Below are 15,014 nucleotides of genomic sequence, written 5' to 3' on the forward strand. Positions count from 1 at the left end.
AGCATGGATCAACTTCAAACATTTTATCTTTTGCACTCTCAATGTCATAGAATATTTTGGAATATTCCTTTAAAGTAAAGGCTTTTCAGCGTCACTTCCTCTGGGACATCTTCATTTTTTTTATAACCACTTTCTTCACTTATGTTGGTCTTTACCTTACCAAGCTCCTCAGGCTACATATTCATTGCATCTTGAATGGCAGCACACTCTGGGGTCAGATGTGTCTTATGTAACTCTGCACAAGTACAGTAAGGATTTTAGTGCCAGCATTTATACTTTTCTCTTCACTTCCATTTGTTTTTATTGATTTGTTTGCTCTCGGATCTTGTGATTATTAACTTTCTTAAAAAGTATGCAAGACACTAAGGCGACTCGCAGCCACAAACACTGCTTGTACATTGCTTGAATGACAGACTATGGGTGACAACTCACATACAATCTTTGTAAGATAGAACATTACTGGTCAATTACTATTAATTTTGTTATTACTTATTCTTTATTGTTTTAGAGATTAAGTCTAGAGCCTTTTGTATGCTAGTTAAGCAGCTGGCCATTGAATCTCATCCTGCCACAATTCCTTAATCAATATGCTTATCTGTTATTTGATAATGATGTGAGTACTAGTAGCTGTATTTAAGTAATGATAATGGAGAATCTCGTTGTATTTTATGAGATTATTGTCATTTAAATTCAGAAGGTTCTAACCGTACAGAGTCACGACGAACTGAAAATGTTGTTTTATTATATGAAGGCTACATATTTTGTATGATAGATATATACCACATAGTTTTCTTATTGAACTGTTATATAGCATATTTATGTAGAATATGAAGGTAAATGTTACTATTTCTTTAAGTATCAATATCGATTTTAAGCCTTTAAGCCTTGTTTATAGTGAATAATTACTTCTGAAGAGTATGAGCTAATAAGAAGGAAGATATCCCTATCATATCAACTAAGGCTGAGGATATGAATCATGTGTAGATGTTTATGACTTCCCCAGAGCGCTGTGCTCTTCATTCAAACATTGGTGTCTTAACCAGACAGAAGCTTTTGAGTTTTACGTGGTTCCAGCTGTCAATATTTGGTGTTCCTATAAAGTCAAACTTATCCAACTTTATATTTCCCTGTTCTCTCTGTAAAGTTCAGGCTTCCAAGTCTTACATTGAGGTCTTTCTTTTTTTGTAAATTTTTTTTATAATCTCTAACCTATTTTAAGCCTTTTGTATTTCCATAGCATATTAATTTCTGTTATGAAACTAGTCATTCATACAATATATTCTAATAACAGTGTTGCCTACCTTGGTTCCTCTCCATCCGTCAATATGTACCTTCAGCTCCCTCTTCCTTCTCTCTTGTTATAAAAAATACAGGATACAAGGATAACAATTGAGATGTAATATGAATAAATTAATAAAATATATTTTTAAAATAATAAAATATAAAAAAGAAAAAATACATTTGCAAGATTGTTATTAATATGTGTGAAGATTTGTTTTGGACTTTTGATAGTAACTTCAGTGAATCTGGAGATTAAAAAACATGATGGCCATTTTTACAATATTAATGCTTCCAATCTGGGAACATCAGAGAATAAGTATCTCCCTCAACTTTTATTTATTTTTTCTTCCTTGGTTATATTTGTTCCAAGATATTTTAATTTTTATGTTATTGTGAATGGTGCTGCTATCCTGATATCTTTCTCTGTATGTTTTTTTCATTTGCACATAGGAAAATTCTGGTTTTATTTGTTAATTTTGTAGTCTACCACTTTGCTAAATTTATTTATCAGGTATGTAAGTTGATTTTTATTTGTTTGTTTTGTTTTTTAGGGAGAAAGGGTGCGGGCTAGTTTTATGTCAAGCTAGAGTCATCAGAGAGGGGGGAGCCTCCATTGAGGAAACAGCTCTACAAGATTGGGCCATAGGCAACCCTGTAAGCCATTTTCCTAATTGATGATGACTGATGGAGGAAAGCTCAGCCCAGTGTACAGGTTGCCAATCCTAGGCTGGTGGTCCTGGTTCCTATGCAAGACAAGGATCAACAAGCCACAGGTCGCCCTGCAGTAAGCAACACTCATCCGTGTCCTCTGCGTTAGTTCCTGCCACCAGATCCTGTCCTTTTTGAATCCTTGGCTTGACTTCCTTTGATGATAAACTATGATATTCAGATAAACCATTTATTCCTCAAAATAGCTGTGACCAAGGCATTTCATCACTGCCGAAGAATTTTAGTCAAACAACGTGGCTGCTCTGGCAAAGCATCACATATAACAGCCTTTTAGTTCTATGTGACCTGACTGGAATGCAGACATGCCACAGATTATAGTGTGATCTGGCTGGAATAAAGACACGCTGGTAGTATACATCTTTAATCCCACACAATGAAGGAAAAGCTAGTGTGTAGAAGGAAGTACTCATTTTTCAAAGTGATATCTAATTGAGGGGCAGAAATGATGTAATTACATTTTAATTTTAAATATTAATGAAATAAATTTGACTTCTTCCTTTACTGTTTATATCACTTTTATCTCTTTTACTTGTCTTATTGACCTAGCTCAAACATCAAGTGTAATATTGAACAAGAGGCGAGAGCAAGTATACACCTGTCTCATGTTCATGACTTTAGCGAAAAGCATTGAGTTAAGATGATGCTGGCTGCATTCATGGTGCATATTGTCTTTTTTTATGATGAGCCCTGCATTTTATATCCTTATGCTCTCCTGGACTTTGATTGGAAGGGACATTGGATTTTGTCAAAGACTTTTCCTGCTTATGTTATGGTGATTGTGTGCTTGTATTCCCTGAGTGCTTCTTATGTGATGAGTAATATATCTTGCTTTCATATGATGAATCATACATACATCTCTGGAACAAAGCCTACTTAATCATGATAGATAATCTTCCTTATATGATCTGAAGTTCTGTTTCCAAGGATTAAGACTTTTTACACCTGTAGTAAACAGAAAGATTAGCTTTTCATTTTTTTGTTACTTGTATCTGTGTTTGTGCTTGTCTGGATTTGGTGTGAGGAGTATTATTCTTCATTGAATGTAGGTAAAATTCCATGCTGAATCCACCTTGGTTTCTTCTTTATATCATTAAATGTTGTAGATCTATTAAATTATGCATTTATCTTGATTTAAACTTGTAAAGATTTATATATATAATTGTATGCTTTCTTTCTCTTTCGGTTAATAGGGAGAGGTTCATCAATCTTGATAATTTTTTTAAAACAACATGAATGCTGTACATATTTCACTTTGATTTCATAATTTCAGCAATGGTTTTAATAAACTATATCATTTTATTTGGGGAGAGGTGTTTATTTTTTAAGAACTTCATGTGTAACATTAAATTACTAATTGGAGAATCTCACTTGTTTGATATAGTGATATTTTTTCACTGTGTCTTGTAGAATCTGAAAGGATGTTTTCATTTTTTTATTTCTAGGAACTTACAAATATATGTATATTTTGGCATATAAATTTTGTAAATGCATATAGTATATAATATATACAATATATTATATATTATATGTGTAATATATAATGTGTTATATAATATACATAATATATAAAATATAATATATATGTATATATTAGATCCAGTGTTGTCTATCTTCTATCAGTTTTTGTATAGTCTCTCATGATGATTGCATTGATATCAAGCTTTAATCAATTGTGGTGTGATAGAATGTGGATAATTTCAAACTTTCTTTGTATGTGAGATTTATTTTGTAGAAATATCCATGAGATTCTGGACATGTATTTTTTTTTTATTTTGGGGGGAAACATTTATAGATATGTGTATTGAATTCTAGAGATTTTTTTGTCTGTTTATTTTTCTTTTGTATCACCTGTGTTGTGTTCAATCTGTGTTTTAAATTTTAAAGTATTTGTCAATGTGTTTTCATGTACAGTGCTTTACATTTCTGCTCTCTGAACTAGTCATATTTCTTCAGTTTCTTTTTTTGTTTGGTTGTTGTCCAGCATATTTGGGTTGAGGGCTCAATTTGAACATTTAGATCAACAGGAAAGAAACAGACAGTCCACGTGGAGCATTGGAATACTAGGTGTAATTATACACATGGATGAGAAGGTCAGAAATTCTTCATCTGAAAGCAAATCAATTAATAGCAGTTGTATCTATAAATAAGCAACATTGAAATCACACTATGTCAGTCTTGGTGGCCTATGATTTTAATCCAGGCACTCAGGAGGCAGAGGATGGAGGATCTCTGTGAGTTCAAAGCCAGCCTTGTCTATAAAGTGAGTTCAGGACAGCCAGGGCTGTTATAAAGAGAAACCCTATCTTGAAAAGCCAAAAAGAAAAAACAACTAAACCTAAAACACAACAAAACCAAAACCACACACCTTATTGCACAGGCTGATTTGATTTAGTTTCTGCTGTTTTGGGTTTGTTCGGTTGGATGCTATTCATGATGAGATACAATCAGAGATATCAGCTATTTTTCTGGGACTTTGCCTAGGCATCGGCAAAGGTTTTCAAATCTCTCCAAAATAGACACCCTAATCATCCTTGACTTCTTCAAAAAGTGGGGGAAAAGAAAAAATAAAGTGAAGGGAGAATTTAGTGGGCCACTGCCTTTAAGACTTCTGGAATTGTTTATACCCGTAAGAATCAGGGAATGGAAGGCAAGAGTGACACCCGAGGCTGCCAAGTTTGTCTGTGACTATTTGTGAAAAATCAGCCATCTATCAAAAACCCATATTTGACATTTGGATAAGTGTTTTATTGTGAACTGTTTTGTTATTCTCACCCTCATAAGTTAAGTGCATGTCACTCTGAAACATTTATACCTTTTGCATTTTTCTTAGGATAGGGATGGATAGTTTATCTGTCAGAAGAGGAAATTGTCTGAAATAAATGATGATCTGACTAAGGCTCGTTAATCTGCGGGCTTCTACTACATGCGCTTTAAATTTTTTTCCTAGATGATATAAATGCTGATATAAATGTCATTAAACGTTGGGACACTTTCTTGCCTGGTGCTTCCTACACACCTGTCCTCTCGGATTCCTTTGTCCAGACTTATCTTCAATATAAAATATAAATTAAAATGCACTTAGCTAAATAATATGTACTATTAAATTATACAACTTTACAAAGTCGTTATTTAAAACAAATACTGTAAGTAGTTGACGCTTGGTATCAAATGGTTCCTTTGCATAGTTTTGAGCAGTAGGCTCATCGGGTAGCACTAAGTAAGCACACTGATTTATCAAAAAATATGTAGGTGAGAATGTTTGTGTGCCTTTCTACATTTTAAAATAGGTTCTTCTTTATTGTTCTGGAAAACAATAGCTTTTGTTAAAACATACATCCATGGTTCTGCTACTCATCTCAGGATACACTAACAGCATTGCTGTTACAAAAATTGCAAATAAACACCTGCAAACACTCAAAGGGCAGAGTCCGTCAGGATCCCCTAAAGTATATTTCATGAATGCTATGAAATTCACAAATCATCTCAATCCAACCTTGCTCTTTAAATTCTTTTAAAAGTGCCAATATCTTTTCATTCCTTAATTTTTATGCAAAGAATAAAGACAGCCAACATAAATTCATGTAGATAAGGTATCTTACTTGTATAGAGACTGTATTTTCTCTTATGTGCAATTCAGGCTGTTAAGCACATACACAGAGTAGAAAAAGCAACTACAGTCCAAAAGCTATTTCTAAAGATATAAAATGAGAAGAATGGAACCTAGAGAGAGTTAGCATAAAAAATGACAACAAGTTTCAATTTAAGTTACTCATACAATATTTGAAACATAATCAACTTACAGTTTACACCATGGACAACAATTATTTTTAAGATATTTTGGAGGAAAATTTTTTCAATTACTAGCTTAGATTTTTGTTTCATTCTTTTTGCTTTTCTTATAGGTACACAAATGCTAGTGCTGTACAATATTGCATAGCAAATATATATAATTGCATAATTTGTAAAATAATTATATGCAAATATTTAATCTGATGTTCAAAATAATATATGAAATGTGGATAATTGTTAGTTATTTTACACAAGAGGAAACTGTTGTCTATATATTGTGCTAACTTTTAAATTTCAAAGTTATTAGGAGTGACCTGAGTGTTAGTCTCAGCTACAATTTTAAAACATTTTATAATTTGAAATCATCAGCCTAATTACAGCTTATTATTATAATGTAAAAGAAGTACACAATTCTAAAAAACAGTGAGGCTAGTATTTAACTATTGAATTTTAACATTGCTACAAAAGACATTTATATACCAGCACACAGAGCCAATCTTCTAAATGATTGGCAGCCATCAGCATCATGACTTTTTCTTGACCTCAGAAAAATATGCACTATTCAGATATGGCTACCACTGCCAAATCAATTTCAGGATACCCTGAATATATTTGAACAAATATTTGTGCTTAAAGAATTGAACCATTATCAGATAACTAGGACTCAGTGGCCCTCTGATTTCAGGACTTCTGAAGTGTTGTGTCCACGTGACAGGCCTCCAGTTTTCTTACTCCACCATGTGTGGTATAGGAAGCTAGTGTTCTTCTATGGCACATAAGCATGGCTTGTCCAGCAGCTTTTACTTTGCAGCAATCTGTGGCTTTATTTTATTATGTGTGTGTGTGTGTGTGTGTGCGTGTATGTGTGTGTGACTCTTATCACTGCAATCAACCTTCCAACCTTCCAAACAGAACATTATGTTATTAAAATTAACGGAAGAATGGTAAAATAAAATTCAAATATTCCTATATTTCCCATTCTAGGGAAATGTAGGATTATTGAAAATAATCAGTATTTCATCTCTCTGTCGTTGTGGTCATGTTTTATCTTTTATCTGACTCTTCAACTCACTCTTATCTACCTCTTTATCCCTCTCTGTGTCATCTCCATATCTACTTCTACTTATCTATGTTTCTTGTATCATCTTTTAGATAATAACATATACAATGATTTCAACAATCAGTGGGACCCATACCAACATGCCATGGATTCCCCTACAATGTAACAAAGTGTCTTAGCAGCCAACTTTCTTTAAAATGTTTTCATATGCATGGATCTACCATCAACAAGAGGAACATGTATTTAGTAAAAATGTACTTTATTCACAGGAACATGCATAAATAATCCTGTTATATGAAGCTGAAATTCTTTTTTGGTTTTCATAGTGTTCTTATCTACCCGATGTGAGCCTATAAATCTTTGAAGGTTATCTACTTTTATAGAATTTTCTATGTAGATGAAAAATAAGTTTAAAGATGAAAAATAAGTATAGAATTCAAATGTAAGATTACTCTTCACACATACACACACATACATATATAGTGAAGAATAATCACATACATATATATATTTTTAACTCTAATATGAGGTATTGTACTCATATAATTCAAGGTTTACTTCTAATGCCTTGAAAGTGATATAGAAGGCTGTTTAAGAGAAATAAGTTATACAAATTAAATGTTAGTATTTTGAATCATGGTCATGGCAATTGCTAGTCTAACCTTATCACAAGCATATACATCTTAAGTGCAAGAGATAGATATGACTCTATAGAAAGATGAAGAAGGATAGGTAGAAAGATTCTTCAAAAATGCCAGAAACATGCAGAATATGGCATTTAAATTTTTTTTATTACTTTAAAGATTCATTGACAATGAGACAGGTTAACGCCTGGCAACACCCAGACTACCTCAATGAGGATGATGAGCATCAAAGAGCCTTCTTATGGAGATGGCTTCAAATGTGGCAAACTAGCCACTGGACAGAAGGTATTCATTTCTATCACAGACAGAATTCTTCCCAAGGGCAAGCTTGGATGCAGGCAGAATCGACGGCCAAACTCTGGCAAAACAGGGTAAGCAAGTCTTCAATAGCACCTGCCTCACAAATATCTGTCAGATATATTGGGCCAGAAGGCTGAAGAAGATGCTCCAATGTTATATAGGGTTTTTGGTAACTTTTCAGGTAGAAAACTGTCTCTGTCATCTTTTCCATTGAATGACCAGAGGCCTAGAAGCCATCATTTCACAAGCTAATAGGTAATTGATCCTAAAAACTAGACTGCATAGTAGACTAGCTGTTAAATAGACAAATGAGTGTGTTCCACAGAGGCCAAAGAACTGTCCAGCTGCATTCATCACAAAATGCTGACTAGGGAACTATGAATGTGCTATATTGTTGGTAATTTTACTTGTTTTTGTTGACTAGACACAAGCTAGAGCCATACCCAAAGAGGGAACTTTGGTGGAGAAACTCTCTCCATCTGACTAAACCACAAACCCATCTATGAGGTACTGTCTCACTTACTGATTGATGTGGAAGGGTCCAACTCAATGTTGAAGGTGTCATCCCTGAGCAGATGGTCCAGAGTTCTATTCAGTCCATCAGGAGCAATCCAGAAAGCTTCCTTCTTCTACGTCCTCTACTTCAGTTAATGAGTCAAAGTTGGTGCCAAGGGATCGCGCCCTACCTTTCATCAGTGGTAAACTATAACATGGGGCATGTAAAGGAAACAAACCCATTCTTCCACAGATTGATTTTGGTCAAGATCTTTTTAATAACCACAAAAACAAAAGTAAATGAATGATTATTGGTTTTTCCTTTTAATGTTTGAATCCGGTATTTCATTGACTAATATGATTTTGGGCACCTGAGTTTACTAGTACTACTTTCCACAGGGTTTTTCGACTTATTAAGTTTTTAATTTCCAACATGTTTAATATGGTTGTGTATTAAAATCTCAGATACTTGGCTACATTGTTATTCTGTGTTGCTGACTTCTGAATTCAACTGACTTTCTTATCCTTTTTGTTTTGGGGTTTTTTTTTTCCTTTCTGTTTCTGATTTCCCTCTCCATGTCCTGTGTTGCGTTCATTTGGTTATGTGTGTTCTCTTTGGGATAACTGATTATTCTTCAGCAGTAAGCTGTTCTCATGCATCACACTGCATAGTTTGCTTTAGTGGAAATCAGTAACTGAGGAATTATAATTTTGGAGGAGTCATATTGCTTTGCCTTCTCACACCCTGGTGGTTTTTTTTTTCATTATTTAAACGTCTAGCTTGCATTGTTCTTCCAAGTTTTCTTTGTGAATAAGACAATAAAAACAGAAAATAAACTTCTTTTAGAAAGGGCATCCATTTTTATTGATGTATTGTTCATTTCTTCTCTATATTTTTAGGTGCTTCTTCTGTTTCATTTGTGGATTTTCAGACTTGTTCTGTTCCTCTCTTTAGAACCTAGTAATATTTCTCTTTGCTCTGACTATCTTCTTTACCATAGAAGCAACTTCTATTTCCTTATTTTAGTCTGAATTAGCTTTTTTCAATAATTTCTATTTTTTAAGTCAATATGTAGTAATTATATGCAGTTGATGATTGAATTGTCTCTTCCTCCAACATTTGTCAGCATTCTAATGCATAATAAGCCAGGACATGCCCCTATGTGAAAAGAATATCAATATATATGCAATTAATTCAATTTAGCTGAAATTAAAATGTATACTAATTATGACTTTGTCATTTATGAAACAGAGGGAATATGGGCACAAACCTACTAAGAGTTTGTGAGTAGAGAGGAAGAAAAGATTGAACACAGTGTTTCTATCAACATAGCAAAACAATGGACCAGAAGCTGGGTATATACCCTCTCCCACTGTTCACAGTAAGAACCCAAACAGTCAATGCATGAATCCTGAACCTTTAGCCTCCAGAAATGAAACTCATAAATGGCTGTTGTGTAAGCCCAAACTATGTGAATGCTATGGTGTCCCTGGGAAGCAAACGAATATGCAGCCAAGCCCAACTAATTGAAGCCCACGCAACAAGATATTTTATCTAGAGTTGCTTGTATGTGTTTAGAAATACATAACATAGCACATATTGTTATGTGTTGCTGGCTGCAAATGGATTAGAGTGGGCATGTAACTTTCCATTATTCAAATGAGGAAAGAGTAAGTATTTTAGAAGTATCATGTAAGGACTGTACATGTATGCATATACTTTAAGAGAACAGAGGAGTAATGGAACATAGCAAAAGCATAAAAGGGTAGAAATAGATTTCCAAGAGTGCAAACAAGGTGGAATTTATAGAAGTACACCATGTTTAACACTGCCCACTCTTTTAATAAAAAAGGAAATACATTAATACTACATAAAATTTGTTCTCAAAATTTTGATTGGTATAACCCAAATCTCTAAAAGAAGCAGAAGATTGCAAGGAAGTAAGAGTCAAAGCACACATGGACTTAAGGAGAAAAGTTAAAGAAGGTAGAAGATAGTTAAATATTTTAGAAACACAGTATACAAAAAAAATGTGGTGGGCTGATATGAAATGATTGATATTCCATAAAATTTAAGAAATAAGTTTTTGAATTTGTATCATTTGTTAAATTATACTTCAAAACTATTATTAAAGTTTTATGTTTTCCTAATTATCAAATGGCGGAGCAAAAGTACATACATTGGTGCTCCTTACAGTATTCATTTATAGAGAAACATACACAGACCACGTGTTGATACAATAACAACAAAGGCACATTATGTAAGGGGCATATTATATGCAAACTGCATATAAGATTGAATACATAAAATGTATAATTTTATACATAATGGATTCTTCTTGTTTTTGCCATTTGTTATATGACAATACACTTAAATGTTCCAGCATTTTATTAGTCTGTATCATTTATAACCAGTTCTTGATCATGATTCACACATACTGTTTGCTCCCCAAGGAAGGCATTCCATATTTTATTATTTATCCTCTGTATTCCATATATATATGTAGACTCTAAAGAAGGCTAAATTGATGGATAACCAGCTATGCATACCAATACGTAATTTTAACTACTCCTATTTTGAATAAAGAGGAAATAAAATTTGAACTGTTAAAATAAAAATGACTATAGATTTTGAATGAAGTCAAATATATGTATCCTAGTACCTAAAATGGCATGAAAATAATACTAATAGATATTCATGAACATGCTTTTAAAACAATTGTTTGTTTCTAGAATTTATAGGACTTATAAATATATAAGAATATGTGTTTATGGAAACTAAAAAAAGAAAAATGTTTCATCTCTGGTCTGAAAAGGTACATGTTATTTTCAGGTTGTTTCCATCAGATTATAAATACAGGCACTGAATGTGGCTTCTCCATGGTAAAGGGATTGTTACTATATCTTGTGATAATCGGGTTTATGTGTGTGATGAAATTAACTCTCATGAGAACAGATAACATTCCAACGCCAAAGCCACTGTCGATTTGAGCAAGACCCGTTTCTATTTTCATTCATGGCATGATAAACCTGGAGCACACACTAGGCACAAGCCGCTTTTAGCCTACTGAAACAGGAGCCAGGAAAATTCTGTAAGTTGCTCTGTTTCAGGCATTTTGCTCTAAAACATTCAGTGGACTAAGACAGTAAGTGCATCCTTATGATCTACTAATAATTCCATTTACTAATAATTCCATCATGATATTTAACTGGCCGTTAAGCTGAAGTATTTTTTATGGTAAGCCACAGAGGAGGGTTACAATATATCTCCAAAAAGGTGTTAAGAGACAGTCAAGTATCAACACAGTTAAATCCCTGGCTATAGATTAGATTCTGCGCCCCCCCCCCCACAGCCACACCCCTGCCATTAAACCAGGACTTGAAAATGCAGAAACAAGGCAGCAAGGGCTTATGGTTTAACACTCATGTTATTTTTACATTACTGTTTTGTATCAACATCTCATTGCCAACGTCATGCAGAGAATGGGGTCATTAAGCTTACCATTTGCAAAATTGAAAAAAAAATCTGGAAAATAGCTTCAGTTTCTATGCAGCTCTGGCAAAGGAAGCTGGGATAATTGGTAGCTCTTCATGCCAGTAACATTTTAGAGCTGGAGTCACATCAAGACCATTAACCATCTTTCATAAAAATGAAGAAAAAATGGTCTCTAGCCTTCCTTTCTGCTCTGCTGTGTTCAGGGCTTGACATTCTGTGATGCCAATTTGGATGTCAGCGCACGCAGCTGAATGGTCCCCATTACAAGAGACTCCAACATGCACTGAAATTTGGCTGAGTTTGGAAACAAAGCATGCCTACAGTTAAACATCTTGAGCCCTTTCTGTAGCCTGCTTCGGGAGCTTAATTCTGATGGTCCGATCATATGCCAATTTCTCATCGGGGCCATAGAAATGTACATTTGTCAACATTCTGTGATTCCATTTGTAAGGCACTTTGATCATTAGATTTGGGTTTTTTTCATTCATTTTCCTAAGCCAGTAATGCTGGAAAGACATATGGATAGTTCTGTGGAATGCAATCACCTTTTTTATTTTGACTAGACCTATTTGCTTTAGACGGGGAACAAACTGAAGCTGCTGTCTTTTACTTAAAATGATGTGTCCTTAGGGGTGGCTTGCTGTGAAAGACTATCATTTGTCATGGAGGAAGCCTTGAAACATACCTTTCACTTCTGTGGCAAAAAAGAAAACTGGAGGAAAAGAGTAAAAGACAATTTACAATAACACTTAAGTTACAATGAAAAATGGGCATTAAAGGAAATAAATGTTTTTCTTTAGTAAAAACTGACAATTTTTCCTTAGACACCATTGTTTTATCTATCTTATTTTTACATCAATATTATCTTAATGCTTTTGTGAGTTCCTTGAGGACAAACTTTTAGTTTTCAAGTCATCATGTAATATTAGAAGATTATGACCAATTATTTGCCATTTGTTTAATTGAGTATTCACTCATTGAATTAGTCTTCAGGCCAAGAACAAGTCTGGTGAGCCTAAACATCATGATGTTTCTACACTACCAAATGGAAAGTGATTACAAATCTGTAACTAATTACATGGCTAGTAATAATACCTATTAAATATGTGACATGTATCATTGTAAAAGTTAACCCAGTAGTAATATAAAAAAATTCAAGTCTTTTCCCCACAAAACATAAGTGGAATTTATTTTTTTTTAAAATTATTTATTTATTTATTCTTTTTTTTAAATACATTTTTATTAATTTATACATATTACATCTCAGTTGTTAGCCCATCCCATGTATCCTCCCATTCCTCCCTTCCTCCCACTTCCCCCCTACTCCCCTCCCCTCCCCTAAGTCTGTGTCTGAGGGGGACCTCCTCCCCCTGAATATGCTCATATGGTATCAAGTCTCTCCTTGGTGACCTATTATCTTTCCTCTGAGTGCCACCAGGCATCTCCGTCCAAGGGACATGTTCAAATATGGGGCACCAGAGTTTGTGTGAAAGTTAGATCTCCTTCTCCACTCAACAGTGGAGAATGTCCATCGGCTAGTCCGGGTAGGGGTTCAAGGTTTTTACTGCCTATTTTTTCCTTGTCTGTTGCCACAGTTTGCGGAGGGCCCCAGGGCCCAGACTCGCCTGTAGTTTTCCAGGACCCACTGGATCCTTCCATTTCCTCTTTCTCCCAGGCTTCTCCATAAGTGGAATTTATGAGACAGCAATTTGCAGTTGAATACAGGTGCATTCTTGAAATAAGAAAGTATGAAAATGACCTTGGAATCAGAAACATTAAAATTTGAATGATGACTGTATTCTCCCAGCATTAAAAATTTCTATTTGTTAATTAAGAGTTTGCAAGCCTCATCCATGTGCTGGCGAGGATGTGGGGAGAGAAGAACACTCCTTCATTGCTGGTGAGAATGCAAACTAGTACAGCCACTTTGGAAATCTATCTGGTGCTATCTCAGAAAAATGGGAATAGGGCTTCCTCAAGAATGAGCTTATTAAACAGGCAGTCTTGGAGGGTGAAAATATCTATGCCTAGGTTAGCAGATGAAGCTAGAAGCTAAACCCTACAAGTTCCGGTCTTACAGAATATTAGACTCTATGGAGTCTACATGATTCCAGGCATAGGACTATGGATGGATAGAACAGAGATAGAAACAGTCTGGCTCAGCCTAAGCCATGTATTTGCAAAGCTTGGATATGTCTCTTTTCTCATGCCCTCATCCGAGGAAACAAAAGCAAACTTACATATGGTGCCTCACCTTGTTTGAAGAACAACACATCATTGCAGAAGGAGAAAGCCCAGCAACACTGCAGAGTGCAGAGGACATCTGACAGTAACATCACAGAAGATAGGAGATATCTGACATCCAACATTATTGGTGAAGGAAGAAGCCCTTCAATGTTGCAGAAAGCAGAGGGCATCTGACAAAAAGAAGATAAAAGACAGACTATACCTCACAGAAAGCCTCCGAGAAGATATTTGCCTTGGATTGTCTCCAGAAGTAACAGTTCTTGAAGTTCTGCTGGATGCCCAAAGAGACTTGGAAGGGTCCAAAGTAGCCACATCCTTGAAGCTAGATCAAGAAATGACAAAGGACTCTCTGAGATATTAAATCACAATAAACCACCTTAAAAGACAATTGTAACTATATAGACAGACTTTTTATGCATTAAAACTGGAAACTCCATTTCGGATTCCTTAAGTCCAGAGGGAAAGAGTTGAGTGGATCTAAACATTCATTGGAATACCATCATATTAGTCATTGTGATTGTGAACACTGGATAAAACCCTACCTACTGTGAATTATAATTTTTATATATTTCCGCACACAAAAAAAGGTTAAAGTCAGCTACAGACAGGGTGATATCAGGTTGAGATTTCAGATGGATATTAATTGACACTTTACATTGAAAATACATTTGTGGGGTGTAAAAAGGTTCTTAGACACTTAAAAGCTCATTTAGTACACTTGGATGAATAGACACTAATGACAATGTAATTAGACAACAATGGCCAATAATCTTAATATCAAAATGCCCATTGTTTTAACTGGGTGAGAGAAGGTCTTTTGAAAACGAATTGTAGACCTGGCAATACTAGAGACTTCTCTAGCCTGGCAGGGGTTGTAGAAGGCATTGGATTAATGAATGCAAATCTGCAAGAGGTAATCTCTTATTGATAGGAAACTCCCAATGTGATAATCCTTTAAATATGGGAAAATCCC

The sequence above is a fragment of the Acomys minous genome, assembly GCF_964271855.1.
Source record: "Acomys minous genome assembly, chromosome: 15".
NCBI classification, from domain to species: Eukaryota; Metazoa; Chordata; class Mammalia; order Rodentia; family Muridae; genus Acomys; species Acomys minous.